The sequence below is a fragment of the Saimiri boliviensis genome, chromosome 2 (assembly GCF_048565385.1).
Source record: "Saimiri boliviensis isolate mSaiBol1 chromosome 2, mSaiBol1.pri, whole genome shotgun sequence".
Lineage (NCBI taxonomy): Eukaryota > Metazoa > Chordata > Mammalia > Primates > Cebidae > Saimiri > Saimiri boliviensis.
The window spans coordinates 1,624,850-1,641,527 of record NC_133450.1 but is presented as its reverse complement, the minus strand read 5'-3'; the positions used below and the strand labels follow the sequence as shown (position 1 = coordinate 1,641,527).

The following is a 16,678-nucleotide window of genomic DNA, read 5'->3' as shown; positions in this document are numbered from 1 at the left end:
GCTGAAGAGGAAGGATATAATCTCTTGAGAGGTCTATGGCCCCCACACCACCTCATCCTCCCTATACTACTGCAGCTGATGTGCCCGGCCAAAAAAACAATTTTTAAAAAATGAACAAGGACTGGCACAGAGACTCATGTCTGTAATCCCAGCACTTTGGGAGGCTGAGGCGAGTGGATCACTTGAGGTCAGGAGTTTGAGACCATCCTGGCCAACATGGTGAAACACTGCCTCTACTAAACACACAAAAATAGGCTGGGTGTGGTGGCGTATGCCTGTAGTTTCAGCTACTTGGGAGTCTTAGGCAGGAGAATTGCTTGAACCTGGGAGGTGGAGGTTGCAGTGAGCCAAGATCATGCCATTGCACTCCAGCTTGGGCAACAAGAGTGAAACTCCACCTCAAAAAATAAAAAAATAAATGACAGGCTGGGCATGGTGGCTCAGGCCTATAATCCCAGCACTTTGGAAGGCTGAGGTGGGTGGATCACTTGAGGTCAAGAGTTTGAGACCAGCCCGGCCAACATGGGGAAACCCCATTTCTACTAAAATACAAAAATTAGCTAGGTGTGGTGGCGCATGCCTATAATCCCAGCTACTTGAACCCTGGAGGCAGAGGTAGTGAGCCAAGATCATGCCACTGCATTCCAGCCTGGGAGATAGAGCAATAAATATTTAAAGAAGACTACATCACAAAAAAAAAAAAAAAAAGGACAAAGCTTCCAAGAAGTTTGGAATTACGTTAAATGACCAAACCTAAGAATAATTGGTGTTTCTGAGGAAGAAGAGAGATCTAAAAGTTTGGAAAACGTATTTGACAGAATAATTGAGGAATACTTTTCTTGGCCTTGCTAGGACTCTAGACATCCAAATACAAAAAGCTCAAAGAACTCCCGGGAAATTCACTGCAAAAAGATCACCACCTAGGCACATAGTCATCAAGTTATCTAAAGTCAAGATGAAGGAAACAATCTTAAAAGCTATGAGGCAAAACCATCAGGTAACCTATAAAGGAAAAACCTATCTGACTAACAGCAGGTTTCTCAGTAGAAACCATACAAGCTGGAAGGGTTTGGGATCCTATCTTTAGCTTCCTCAAACAAAAATAATTATCAGTCAAGAATTTTGTATGCGACAGCCAAGAATTTTGTATGCAACAAAACTAGGCTTCATAAAAGAAAAGATACGGTATTTTTCAGACAAAACAATGCTGAGAGAATTCGCCACTACCAAGTCGGCACTAAGGCACTGTTAAAAGGAGCTCTAAATCTTGAAACAAATCCTCAAAATACACCCAAATGGAATATCCTTAAAGCATACATCTCACAGGACCTATAAAACAGCAACACAAGGAAAAACGAAACAAAACAAAAATAAGGTATTCAGGCAACAAACAGAACAAAGAATAGAATAGTACCTCACATCTCAATACTAATGTTGAATGTAATGGGCCTAAATGCTCTGCTTAAAAGATACAGAATGGCAGAATGGATATGAATTCACCAACCAAATATCTGCTGTCTTCAAGAGACTCACCTGGCACATAAGGACTCACATAAAGTTAAGGCAAAGAGTAGTGGGGGAGATACTCCATGCAAATGGTCACCAAAAACAAGCAGGAATAGCTATTCTTTTATCAGAAAAAAACAAACTTTAAACCAATAGCTGTTTAAAAAGAAAAAGAAGGAGCTGGGTGCAGTGGCTCGCACCTTTAATCCCAGCACTTTGGGAGGCCAAGGTGGGTGGATCATGGGGTCAGGAGACTGAGATCATCCTGGACAACATGGTGAAACCATGTCTCTACTAAAAATACAAAAGTTAGCCAGGTGTGGTGGTATGTGCCTGTAGTACCAGCTACTCAGGAGGCTGAGGCAGGGGAATTGCTTGAACCTGGGAGGCGGAGGTTGTAGTGAGCCGAGATCACGCCACTGCACTCCAGCCTGGTGACAGAGCAAGACTCTGTCTAAAAAAAAAAAAAAAAAAAAAAAAAAATAGGAACACTATACAATTAAAAAAAGGTCTAATACAACAGGAAAATATCACATTCCTAAATATATATGTGCCTAACACTGGAGCTCCCAATTCATAAAGCAATTACTACTAGACCTAAGAAATTAGATAGACAACAATAGAATAATAGTGGGAGATTACATTATTCCACTGACAGCACTAGACAGGTAATCAAGACAGAAAACCGACAAAGAAATAATGGGCTTGACAGACATTTACAGAACATTTTACCCAACAATTCCAGAATATACATTCTATTCATCAATACATAGAACACTTTCTAAGACAGACCATCTGATAAGCCACAAACCAAGTCTCAACAAATTTAAGAAAATCAAAATTATACAAAGCACTCTATTAGACCACAGTGGAATAAAACTGAAAGTCAACTCCAAAAGGAACCCTCAAAACCATGCAATATGGAAATTAAATAACATGTTCCTGAATGATCGAGTCAAAAATGAAATCAAGATGGAAATTAACAAATTATTTGAAATTAACGATAATAGTGACACAACCTATAAAAACCTCTGGGATACAGCAAAGGTGGTACTAACACAAAATCCATAGCATTAAATGCCTACATCAGTAAGTCTTAAAGAGCACAGACAATCTATGGGCACACCTCAAGGAACTAGAGAAACAAGAACAAGCCAAACCTAAGCCCAACAAAAGAAAAGAAACAACCAAGATGAGAGCAGAACTAAATGAAACTGAAACAAACAAAACAATGCAAAAGATAAACACACAAAAAGCTGGTTCTTTGAAAAGATAAATAAAATTAATAGACGATTAGCGAGATTAACCAAGAAAGAAGAGAGAAGATCCAAATAAGTTCAATTAGAAACAAAATGGGAGATATTACAGCCAATACCACAGAAACACAAAAGATGGGCCAGGCGCGGTGGCTCACACCTGTAATCCCAGCACTTTGGGAGGTCGAGGTGGGTGGATCATGAGGTCAAGAGATTGAGACCATCCTGGTCAACATGGTGAAACCCCGTCTCTACTAAAAATACAAAAAATTAGCTGGGCATGGTGGCGCGTGCCTGTAATCCCAGCTACTCGGGAGGCTGAGGCAGGAGAATTGCCTGAACCCAGGAGGCGGAGGTTGCGGTGAGCCGAGATCGCGGGATTGCACTCCAGTCTGGGTAACAAGAGCAAAACTCTGTCTCAAAAAAAAAAAAAAAAAAAAAGAAATACAAAAGATCATTTAAGGCTACTATGAACACCTTTATGGGCATAAAATAGAAAACTAGAGGAGATGGATAAATTCCTGGAAATACACAATCCTCCTAGATTAAACCAGGAAGAAACAGAAACTCTGAACAGGCCAATAACAAGCAGCAAGACTGAAATGGTAATTAAGGAGTTACCAACAAAAAAGTCCAGGACTAGATGGATTCACAGCTGAATTCTATCAGACATTTAAAGAAGAACTGGTTACCAATCCTACTGACACTACTCCAAAAGATACAGAAAGAAGGAATCCTTCCTAAACCATTCTATGAAGCCAGTATCACCCTATATACCAAAACCAGAAATGGACATAATAAAAAAAAGAAAACTACAAACCAATATCCCTGATGATCATAGATGCAAAGCCTTAACAAAATACACGCTAACCAAATCCAAAAGCAGATCAAAAAGAAAATCCACCATGATCAAGTGGTTTTCATACCAGGAATGCAGGGATGGTTTAACATCTGCAAGTCAATAAATGTGATATACCACATAAAAAGAAATTAAAAAATCATGTGATCATCTCAACAGATGCAGAAAAAGCATCTGACAAAATCCAGCATCCCTTTATGTATGATTAAAACCCTCAGCAAAATTGGTAAAGAAGGAACACACCTTAAGGTAATAAAAGCCATCTATGAAAAGCCCACAGCTAACACTATACAGAATGGGGAAAAGTTGAAAGTATTTCCCCTGAAAACTGGAAAAGGACAAGGATACCCACTTTCACAACTTCTATTCAACATAGTACTGGAAGTCCTAGCCAAAATAGGCAACAGAAAGAAAAAACGAGCATCCAAATTGGCAAAGAGGAAGTCAAACTGTTGCTGTTTGCTGATGACATAATTATATATCCAGAAAATCCTAAAGACTCATACAAAAATCTCCTAGAACTAGTAAATGAATTCATCGAAGTTTCAGGATACAAAATTAATGTATACAAATCAGTAGCCCTGCTATACATCAATAGTAACTAAGCTGAGAATCAAACCAAGAACTCAAACACTTTTATAATAGCTGTTAACAAATTTTATTGGACAAAAAACTAATATCCAGAATCTAAAAAAAAACAAATTAGAAAAAACAATTATCCTATCAAGTGGGCAAAGGACAGGAACAGACAATTCTCAAAAGAAGATACACAATTGGCCAAAAAACATATGAAAAAGTGCTGAGCACCACTAATAATCAGGGAAATGCAAATCAAAACCACAATGAGGTACTAGGTTACTCCTGCAATGATGGCCATAATCAATAATCAAAAATCAAAAAATAATAAATGTTGGTATGAATGTTATGAAAAAGGGAACACTTTTACACTGCTGATGGGAATGTAAACCAGTACAACCGCTATGGAAAACAGTATGGAGACTGCTTGAAGAACTAAAAGCAGATTTACCTGATCCCACAATCCCACTCCTGGCTATCCACTCAGAGGAAAGAAAGTCATTATACAAAAAATATACTTGCACATACATGTTTACAGCAGCACAATTCACAACTGTAAAAATATGGAAGCAGCCCAAATGCCCATCAATCAACAGCTGGATAAAGAAAATGAGGCATAAATATACTGTAGAATACTACTCAGCAATAAAAAGGAACAAAATAATGGCATTTGAAGCAACTGGATGGTATTGGAGACCATTATTCCAAGTGAAGTAACTCAGGAATGGAAAACCAAATATCGTATGTTCTCATTCATAAGTGGAAGCTAAGCTATGAGCACACAAAGACATAAGAAAGATACAATAAATTTTAAGGACTTGGGGGAAAGGGTAGGAGGGAGCTGAGAAATAAAAGACTACACATTGGGTACAGTGTGTACTTCTCGGGTGATGGGTGCAACAAAATCTCATAAATCATCACCAAAAACTTATTCATGTAACCAAACACCACCTGTTCCCCCCAAACTTATTGAAATAAGACAAAATTCCAAAAATAAAATAAATATGTATGTCTTAGTAATGCACAGGTGATCCTTAAACAACATGGGTTAAATCAAGTGGGTCTAATTATACACAGATTTTAAGAAATAAACATATTTTTTAAAGAAAGTAAAATAATTATCTCACAAGGATTTTAAGACAGCCACCATTAAAATGCTTCAATGGGCAGTTACCAACACACTGGAAACAAATGAAAAAAACAGAAAGCCTGAGTTAAGAAAGTCTTGGCAAAGAAGTAGAGGATGCAAATGATGAAATTACAAAATAAAATTGCAATAATCAAACGCAATGTCAGTGGATAGGTTCAATAGCAGAATGGATGTGACAGAAGAAGGAATCAACGTACTAAAAAATAAAAAAATAGAAATGTGCCAGTCTGAACAATAGGAAGAAAACAGAACACTGGTGACTCATGAAACAAATAAAAGATTAACATTTGTATCATCAAAGTTTCAAAAGGAGAGGAGAAAAAGGAAAGAGCTGAAAAATAATCTGAAAAAATGTGACTGAAAAGTTCTCAAAAGACATAAACCTATAGATTCAAAAGCCAAGTAAACCCCAAACAATATAAACTCAAATTAATCCATGCTAATACACATCGAAGTCAAAGTTCTGAAAACTAAAGACACAGAAAAAATCGTGAAAGCAGCAACAGAAAAACAACATCTTACCTAGAAGGGAAAAACAATTTAATGGCAGTACATTTCTCATTTAAAACTATGGAAGCCAGAAGGAACTGGCACAATATCTTTCAGATGCTAAAGAAAAGACTTGTTAACTCAGAATTCTTTATCCAGCAAAAATATTCCGCAGGAATGAAGGAAAAAATCAAAATATTTATAGAGAAAGGAGTATTTCTCACTAGCAGACTTGCTCTAAAAAAAATAAAGAAAATTATCTAAGCAGAAAGTAAATGAAAAAAGATCTCGGATTATCCGAAGGAAAGATGACAGGAGTAAAAATATGTATAAATACAACAGATTCCTGTTCCACTTGAGTTTTCCAAATTATGTTTGACTGTTGAAGCAAAAATTATAATGCTGTATAATACAATTCATAATGTATGTAAAGACAACTGTTAATACACATAAAATGTATATGTAAACATGTGTATAATATACACATATACATATCTTAGAAACATATAAAAATGTTCATTAAATGGGGGGGACTAAAGGGAGCAGACGTCTCTATACTTTACTGGAAGTGATAAAATGTAGCATCACCAAGTAGCACTGTAGTACAGCAGACTGATTTATTAAATACAAAATGTAATATCTAGAGGGATGAATGACAACAAAGCCATACAAAGAGATATATTTTAAAACACTGAATTCTAAAAAATATTCAAGTAACCTGCAGGAAAGCCAGAAAAAAAAATGTGACATATCCAAATCATGGAAAACTAACTATATCAGCAATAAAAAGGAATGATTCCTGACATCACAACTTAGATGGATCTCAAGGGCATTATGCTGATTTTAAAAAGCCAATCTCAAAGGCTATATACTAAATGATTCCACTTATATAACATTCTCAAAATGACAAAATTATAGAGCTGGTTATGAAGGGTGAGGGATGGTGGAAGTCAGTGGATGTGTGTGTGACTATAAAGAGGCAGCACAGGGATATGATTGCAGTGATGGAATAATTCTGTATCCTGATTGCCATGTTGGTTACATGTATCTACATGTGATAAAATGCCAAAGAACTATATACTCGCTTTACACCAATGTCAATGTACTGGTTTTAATATTGTTCTATAGTTACATAAGATGGAACTAATAGGGGAAACTTGGTGAATGGTACAGCAAACATGGTATTTCTCTTTACTATGTTGACAACTTCCCTTGAATTTATAATTATTTCAAAATAAAAAGTTTAAAAGGTGAATTAATTTTGTGAATTATTTACGAGCTCACTAATAGGTACACCATATCTGTAAGTTAATATTTTTCTTTTGTCTAACAGAAAAATTATAGAAACTTTATTTGTAATAGATAAAAACTGAACATAAGAAACCAATCTGGAAAAGACTATATGACATTCTGAAACAGGTAAAACCATGGAGACAGTAAAAAGTTCAGTGGGTTGCCAGGGGCTGGAGAAGAAAAAGGAATGAATAGGCAGAAGGCAGGGGATTTTTAGGGCAGTGAAAATACTCTATATGACACTAGAATGGTGAATACCTGCCATTATGCATTTATCCAAACCCATGGAATATACAACACCAAGAGTGAACCCTAATGTAAACTCTAGACTTTGTGTGATTATGATGTCTCAATGAAGTCTCATCAATTGTAGCAAATGTACCAGTCTGGTGGGAATGTGGATAACAGGGAATGCTATACACTCATGGGGATGAGGGTGTGTGAGATATCTGTACCTTTCCCTCAGTTTTGTTGTTGAACCTAAAATTGCTCTTAAAAAATGAAGTATTTAAAAAAAAAAACAAACTGGAAACCACATGCTCATGAACAGGTGATTAAATACACTGTGATATGGTCATACAATGGAATACTATTCAGCAATTAGAATGCAATACTAATATATACAGTATATGAATTTCAAAAAATTAAGCTGAGAGAAAGAAGCCAGATTCAAGAGAGTACATAATACTTCCATTTATAGGAGCAGCATGAAGCAGCAGCAGCAAGAACAACCCCCAGAACGACGAAAGCTCGCTCACCGCTGCATCCCACTTCCAGCGCCTACCTGTGTCCCGCCACCATCGCCACCAGCATTCCCAAGACAGAGGTAAGGAAGCTGCTGAAGGAGAGAAACCCCAGGGGAGGGACGAATCACAGAGAAGATCTGCGAGGTTGTCTGCTAAACCTGTTCCTCCAAAGCCAGAGACCAAGCCCAAAAAGGCCCCTGCAAAGAATGGAGGGAAGGGACCCAAAGGAAAAACGGGAAAAGCTGACGCTGGCAAGGAGGAGAAGAAGCCTACAGAAAATGGAGATGCCAAAACAGACCAGGCACAGAAAGTGGAGGGTGCTGGAGATGCCAAGTGAAGCATGTGCATTTTTGATACCTGTGTTCTTCTGGTGACTGTACAGTTTGAAATACAGTTGTGTGTGTGTGTGTGTGTGTGTGTGTGTGTGTGTGTGTGTTTTTAGACAGAGTCCCACTCTATTGCCCAGGCTTGAGTGCAATGGCATGATCTCTGCCCACTGTACCCTCTACTGCCTGTGTTCAAGCTATTCTCCTGCCTCAGACTCCTGCATAGCTGTGAATACAGGCACCTGGGATTACTGGCACCCGCCACCACACCTGGCTAATTTTTGTATTTTTAGTAGAGACGGTGTTTCACCATGTTGGCCAGGCCAGTCTTGAACTCCTGAACTCAAGTGAGCCACCTGCCCCAGCCTCCCGCCCCAGCCTCCCAAGGTGCTTTTGTTGTTTTAGGAGGAAGGGGCCTATGTCATCAATAGAATGCCTCCAAAGCTGGACTGATGTGGGGAAAACAACTTTCCCTTCTAGTTTTGAGAGACATTTTCTTGGCTCTCAGGAGGAGAGACTCCCTGACTTAGACACACATGGCCTCCTTCGTACAAAAGCCGTGTGTGATGGAAAAACAAATTATTTTCATGTTCTTTTCTCCATTTCCACCTTTCAACATAGACTTAACTCCCTTATCCAGACACCTGTCGGGCCCTGAACCCCTATAATTGGTTATCAGTATGTCAGGCAATCTGCACTTTCCAGTGATACTACTGAGATAGAGCCCCTCCTAAGAGCAGCAGTTCCGTTTCTAGATTGTGGATCCTCAGATAATTCTGCCATTTTCATTTCACTTCCTGAGTCAGGGCTGGCTCATGAAAGTCGTTAAAGAACATGCTAAATGTGAAATGTCAACCTTCACTCTAAACTTTCCCTGTTCAGAGTATGAAGACTTCATTGGGTTTATAGTGGCTTTATGATTTTCGGTAGTCCACTGAAGAAGGGAGTTTGAAAGTTGTTGCATGTATACTGTTAATGATTGTCTGCTCATGTCCTGCCTGAAATACCATGATTATTTATGGAAAATATCTTTAATAAAGCTGGATACATTTTTGGCTTGGAAAAAAATCCATTTATACAATATTCCAGAATAGATAAAACTATAGTGATGAAGAATAGCTGTTAGATGTAGAGAGATATTTTTACCAAAAAGGGACAGCCAGAAGTTTTCTAGGGTGATGGGACTGTTTGTTTCCTGTTCTGTACATGTGTTAAAGCTAACAGAACTTACTTAAAAAGTCAATCTTGAGCCGGGCGCGGTGGCTCACACCTGTAATCCTAGCACTTTGGGAGGCTGGGGCAGGCAGACCACTTGAAGTCAGGAGTTTGAGACCAGCCTGGCCAACATGGTGAAACCCCTGTCTCTACTAAATACACAAAAATTAGCTAGGCATGATGGCAGGCACCTATAACACCAGCTACTCAGGAGGTTGAGGTCCAAGAATCACCTGAAAATGGGAGGCAGAGGCGGCAGTGAGCTGAGATCATGCCGCTGCACTCTAGCCTGGGCGACAGAGTGAGATACCATCTTTAAAAAAGTCAAGTTTTACTATATATAAATTTTAAAAATAAAAATCATTTCCCATCACAATTTTTCAAAATGTATTCTAGTCTTAGTTCTGTTACTACCTATATAACACTTGAGGAAGTAGCTTCACACCCTTAGTTTTGCTTTGCAAAATAAAAGGGGATAATCAAATGACTTCTGAAGCCTTTTCTTATTCTAAAACCTGTTCCTATTCCATGTTTCTGTTACACTTTTATTATTTTAGAATTAACAAGGAACACAAAATATTTTAATGCACTCAAGTAGACTCTATAAACTTCCTTCAGACAGTATGGCCTGGCTTGCAATACTTTTGTTATTGGTTTTACGTGATGTTTTATGGGCTCTAAACATTTGACCTTACTTGGTAGCTCTGTGTAGATGATTATTAGATAACACTCTCATCTTTGGAATAATCAGGTTTCTGACTATAAGAGCTGTACAAGATTTCTATTTCCTGACCAGGCATGATGGCTCACGCCTATAATCCCAGCACTTTGGGAGGTTGAGGCGGGTGGATCACTTGAGGTCAGGAGTTTCGAGACCAGCCTGGCCAACATGGTACAACCTCGTCTCTACTAAAAATACAAAATTAGCCAGGCATGGTGGCACCTGTAATTCCAGCTACTTGCCTTGAAGCCCAGGAAACTAAGGTCAGAGAACTGCCTGACCCCGGAGGTGAAGGTTGCAGTGAGCTGAGATTCACCATTGCATTACAGCCTGGGCAACAGAGTGAGACTCTGTCTCAAGAAAAAAAAAAATTCTATTTCCTTTATCATATCAGACGTTGTCTATAGTTTGCTGTAAAAAAAGTATGTGAACTGCCATTTCTGCTAGCCAAATGATGCCTACTGTTATTAATTTTTATAAGACATATGGTATTCATATTACTGGAGGAAAAGTAATACATTTTTACCGAATTCATTCAATATAATCAAAAACTTTTTTTAAACCCTACCCAGAAAATCTGGAGTCCCCAAATCTTTTGCAATCCTTAATTTCTCCAATAGAAGAGCTTCAGACTAGCAACATTTCATACTACCAAATCTTATATTAAAATGCTGTGTTTATAAGAATGAGCAAAGCTATTGAAGAAGTTCATACAATTTAAGAATCAAATCTAATAACTTCATTAAAAACCCTCATTGCAATCAGCAAGTTTTCATTTACATTTTTTTGGAGATGGGTTTTCATAAAAGAAATAAAAAGACCCAAGAGCAAATTATTGTCTTTTGCAACAATACTCTCAGTTTTGTACAGCAGAATTATTTTTGAATAGTTATGAAAATCATCCAAATTTCTCACATTAAGAATTAAGGAGAAAAAGGTGGCACATATATGCTAATGAAATACTCAATAACTATTTGAATATTTATACTTGGTACTATTTTTCTCTGATAAATAACTGGGCAACTCAAGTGGACTGATCTTACAAATGCAGGCCAACAGATTCTGTAATTCTCCTTTATTACCTATATTTCTATTTTTTAAAAATCTGAATCAACCCATTTAATTCTTTCAACTACAAACGAAGAATAAAATGAAGCCCTGAGCTACATTAAATCATTTAATTGTTAAGTAGCAATACAGCTGCAAAAGAAAAAAACCAATCAATATTTCCATATAATTCTATCACCATGTTGAACTTTAAAAAATAACTTGGTCAGGAAGGAAGCAATAAATCAACTTTATTTCCTGGGTGTTTAGATCACACACACAGATATACACATACATACATATACACATAAGTCGACAGCTCCACATCTCCCTTATTGCCATCCTGAGGTTTACTGAATATGACATTAAAGAGTTTCTCAAATTTCCATAGGTCTAAGAACTTATTTCATTTTTAGAAAATATTCTGGTACAGAAACCAGACTATATAGAAACAAATCTACATTAATACTAAATAATCGATAGCTAGGAAAAACACTTAATGCTAACCTATTTGTCAACATGACTTGTTTAAAAAAGTTACTGTTTCAGCAATTTATTTATTAAAATAGTTTAAAAATTAAAAGCCTTTGTGTATTAAAACCATGCCTTCTGAATCACAAGGCCATACACGTGTACAAAGGGAATGTTTTAATATGAACAGTACAGCAGCCTGGAAGTCTGGCTTGCTTGCAATTGACTCTAGATCAAGAATTCTTTAAGCCTAAAGTCAAACAAGGGAAACTCACAAATCACAGGAAAAAGCCCAGTCATCTTGAAAAATTCTAAACCCTCAGTTAAATGTCATAACTTTTTTATGAACACTAAGTCACAGCGGACCAATGAGAAACTAATGGAAATCCTTAAAACTGACTACAGTCCGGGTTAGCAAGAGACAATCATATAATAGGTACAATTTAATGAAACTGTTTGTGTTAGGAGTTTCAAGTTTCCAGGAAACTAGCTCCTGAGTTATCTCAAAACCAAAACCAAAAAATCAATTACTATGAAGTGGCCTCTTCATCTTTTCCTTTAAAGCACCATTAAAAAGTGGCTCAAAGAAACCTTTGCATATGTTTTGAAGTCATATACAGAACTGAGAATTAAAAACTAGCTCTATTCAAGTCTGCATCAAATATCATTTTGAATTCCATGGATCTGTGATGGCATGAGAACGGGTATGCAGTAGGAGGTGGAGGTCTGCAGGGCAGGGAATACAGAAAGAACGTCAGCAGCTGGGAAAGAGAATCTTACAACGGACTCTTAAGAAAAACGGACGTCAGGAAGGACATAATACACTTTTCTTCTCTAAAATAAGTCAAATCTCATAACGTTGCTTTCAAATTTTGTTGTATATCAACTCCATCCTTCGTTGTTTTTCTTATTTGATTAGAACCATCTGGGAGATCCTCCTTTCTTTTATTAGTTCTATAGAATACATGCAGTTAATCATCTTTAAAAAAACTTTTTAATATATAATAAAGATTGGAGATTTTATTAATAGTCGAATTTTCATATATGCAGAGAAAGCATCATCGTATCATGTAACCTAGAAAGCTGGTTCTTTATAAAGGAAAGAACTGGGGGAAAAAAACTGTAAAAGCAAAACTGCTCATACCCACATCCTAGTTTTAAAATTATTTTCTTTCCAATTAAAAAAATACTAAAAAGTTACAAAAAGTTGTAGCTCTATAACTACAAAGTGGAAATTAAAAAAAAAAAAAACTCACTGCAATAAAGGCGATGAAATAAATAATTTTATGTAAAGCTTCCCATGCCTATTTATTCATTTGTTTTCAAAGTATCCTTTTAAGTTAATTGTTTGAAATTTTCCTTGGTTCACCTGTAATTTATGAATACTTTACTATAAAGTATGATTTCTCTTTGCATTATTTAGTCAGGATAAAGTATGGTATTGATAAACACAAGGATATTAAAAGTCAATTATGCTTATTCCTAATCCAGGAATAAATGAAAACCAAAATCAAATTAACTCATAGACTTTATTACTTCCTTTCCTCTTTGTTACTGCTGTTTATATAGCTGTAGCATTACTACTTTCATACTAGAAAATGTTTGTTTCTCCTGCTTGGATTTTTTCATAAATCTCTGAATGCTCACTTTCTCATACAACAGTACTTCATCAAAGGATGTAATTAGTCCCACTAAAGCAAGAACACATGATAAACTTTTGGATGAGAATTAGAGTCACTTAGTCTAGTCCAGCTGCATGACCAATTCAATCTGGTCATGTATACAATGAAAAGAATAATATTTAACCCACAGGAGTATGGTGATGAGGCTCACATGAGATTAATATATGTAAAAGAGCTTTGAAATGTTTACAGTGACATATAAATATGAGGGTCTCAGTCTCTTCCTCTGTCATATAGGAGGATTCAATATAGTGATATCTAAAGACTTAACTGTAAACTAAAAATTCCTAGCTAGTCACATGTGAAGCACATTTTTAAAATCTACTGATAGGATATAATTGTATTATTGTAAGGGACTCAGGGTACAATGAAGTCAACCTTCTTATCTTACAAAATGTGTGAAAACAGGTTAAGATACTTGTAGAGCACAGGAATCGGTAGCAGAGTTGGGAATTGAAAGGACGCAGATCTGAGCCCCACCTCAAAGTCCTTTCTGTCGTATGTTGCTGTTCACTATTCTGTGAATTTAAAATCTCATAGGATCATGTATAAATATTATTTTGGTGAGATGATTTAAACTGCTAATCGTGGAATTCAGAATGTTTACAAATGACACTTAGTAGCAAAAGGAGCTCAGACTAAATTGTCCAGCTATTCATTTGGTTTGTGTGGTATTAAATTTTAAGTTGGCCAGGCGCAGCAGCTCATGCCTGTAATCCCAGCACTTTGGGAGGCTGAGGCGGGCAGATCACAAGGTCAGGAGATCAAGACCATCCTGGCTAAGAGGATGAAACCCCGTCTCTACTAAAATTAAAAAAAAAAAAACCCTAAAACATTAGCCAGGTGTGGTGGCACGCGCCTGTAGTCCTGAGGAGGCTGAGGCAGGAGAATCACTTGAACCCAGGAGGCGGAGGTTGCAGTGAGCCGAGATCGCACCACTGCATTCCAGCCTAGGGAACAGAGCGAGACTCCATCTCAAAATAAATAAACAAATAAAATTTAAGTCCATAGTCATGATGTAAACCCTATCTAACCTCTCCCGATACACGGTTTTGAATCTGCTTTTGGTACTTATCAGCTATGTGATCTTGGGCAATTTACTTACTTCTTCGTTTTAAAGATGAGGGATAACACCAAGTATGTCACCGGGCTGTCGTGAATTACATAAGTTAGTTCATATTAAGTCCTTAAAACAATGTCTAGTACATAGTAAGTGCTTACAAATGTTAGTTCCCGTCTCTAATCTTCCAAACTTTTGAGAAATAGAGAACACTCTCCCCGTTTTTACTTTGTCAGAAAGTAAATGAAATAAATTCCTTAAATGAAAGTAAATTCCTTAAATGAAATCCATATGATCTCCATCCTCTACTTCAGTAATCAGCAGCTGCATAACAACTAAACCTAAATAAAACAGGGAGCATTGTGACATAACGGAAGGCAAATATGATTTGGCGTCAACAGATATGAGTCTGAATCCCACCTTAATTCTTTAAGAGCTTCTGACCTCAAGCAATTTACCAAACCTCACGGAACTTTTCACGTTAAAACGAGATTGCTATCTAGCTTTTTATCATTTTGTCTTTCATATTCACAGTATGGTTGCAAATAGTTTGAAAAGGGTGTGTCGTATTCATCTTTGTCTCCTCCATACTACTACGGCAAGGTTTAAAATTATTGGATTTTTGCTGGAATAAGACAGGAGATTAATAAAAGAGATTCAAGACTTGAATAAACACGTTACATTATGGAAAGAAAAAGTACCAACCTGGTTTAACTGGCTCCAATTCTGAACATTATGTCATTGCTTTCTTTCCTTTCCTTACAAATGGATCTCCAGTCTTCTTTTCCTATTAGAAGACGCAAAGTAGAGAAGACATATTAATGAAGGGCGTTTGAATCACTCTTTAAAACTAAGCCTTCTTTAATTCACTAGAAGGCAGAATCAAACTCTTATTCTATTTGATGAACTTATTTTTAAGCTATAAAATAACTAAGAGATGTTTTAATTGGTTAATACAACAGAAACATTATAGGCTTAAGTAGCCAAAAAGTAAACATATATTGCATTACAATACATTTGTTCCTTACTTCAAAAAATTACTTTTCAAAGCATAGCAGTACCTCTGTTAAAGGTAACTTCACCATTCAGGGGTTGCATGAAGCAGTGTAGTTTATTATAACACATTACACAAAAATACTTCTGGTTCCTATAGTTCTTAACCTTTTGGGTGCAAGATGACTGGTGAGTTATGTAAAACTATGATAATCCAAAAGCAGCTGTAAATTTTATCCTCATAAAAATGTATATGCATGTCTGTATCTTGCATACAATTTTAGTTGAGTCATGAAACCCAGTCATCTACCCTGTGGATCTCTAAAACCTGTTGGTAGACTGAAGGTAATCTCTCTTCCTGAGTTTTTAAAAACGAACAGACTTGTAGAATTTAAAAACTTTAAGCATTTTAGGAAACATCTAATGCACACTGCTAGAAGAAAAATGAAGAAATAGTGATCCAGAGAGATAAAAAAGATTAAATAAGGCCACACTGTACTCAAGAAGAGAGAGATGTTCAACTACCATATTAATCCACGTAAGACTGATAATGCAAAATTCAGTGTAAATCAGTGCCTTCGAGTCAGAGTAATTCTCACAATAAAACCAGAATAGGAGACTTCACAGTGCCTAGTACATAGCAGCTCATGAAATGATATGAATTAAAAAATATTTGTCAAATAATGAAAATAAATAAAATATAAAAACACAATTTCCAAGTAAATGAAGTATTTTCCAGCTGGACAAAATAAGTGGCAAGCTTAAACATTTATTATCTACTATATAACGTTATATAATACCCTACTATTCAAGAATGCTTAGTTTTACAAAGTGATTCAAGGCTGGGCATGGTGGCTCAAGCCTGTAATCCCAGCACTTTGGGAGGCCGAGGAGGGTGGATCACGAGGTCAAGAGATTGAGACTATCCTGGCTAACATGGCGAAACCCCCGTATCTTCTAAAAATACAAAAATCAGCTGGGCGTGGTGGCGCGTGCCTGTAGTCCCAGCTACTTGGGAGGCTGAGGAAGGAGAATCACTTGAACTGGGGAGGTGGAAATTGCAGTGAGCCAAGATCTTGCCGCTGCACTCCAGCCTGGTGCCTGGTGACAGAGTGAGACTCTGTCTCAAAAAAAAAAAGTCCCTGTCATAGCAGAACCACAGCCCCTTAACTTCTCAAGCCAAAAGTCTGGCAGTAATCTCACATTTTACCAGTCATCTTCAATTCTTCTTGATTTCTACTTTAAACACTTTCCAAGTCTATTTCTTCAACTCCATCCAAGTTATCTC

The 16,678-nt window shown here is 36.9% G+C and overlaps 1 protein-coding gene across 14 annotated transcripts in view; it reads right to left on the bottom strand.

The window, feature by feature from the left end:
* PEAK1 (pseudopodium enriched atypical kinase 1) overlaps positions 1 to 16,678 on the bottom strand; it is a 300,593-nt gene that overhangs the window by 152,683 nt on the left and 131,232 nt on the right. For all 14 annotated transcript variants that reach the window (XM_074392604.1, XM_074392605.1, XM_074392607.1 and 11 more), the window contains one exon: positions 15,103 to 15,184. The gene's annotated coding sequence lies outside the window, so the exon portion shown is untranslated. The remainder of the gene's footprint in view (positions 1 to 15,102; positions 15,185 to 16,678) is intronic.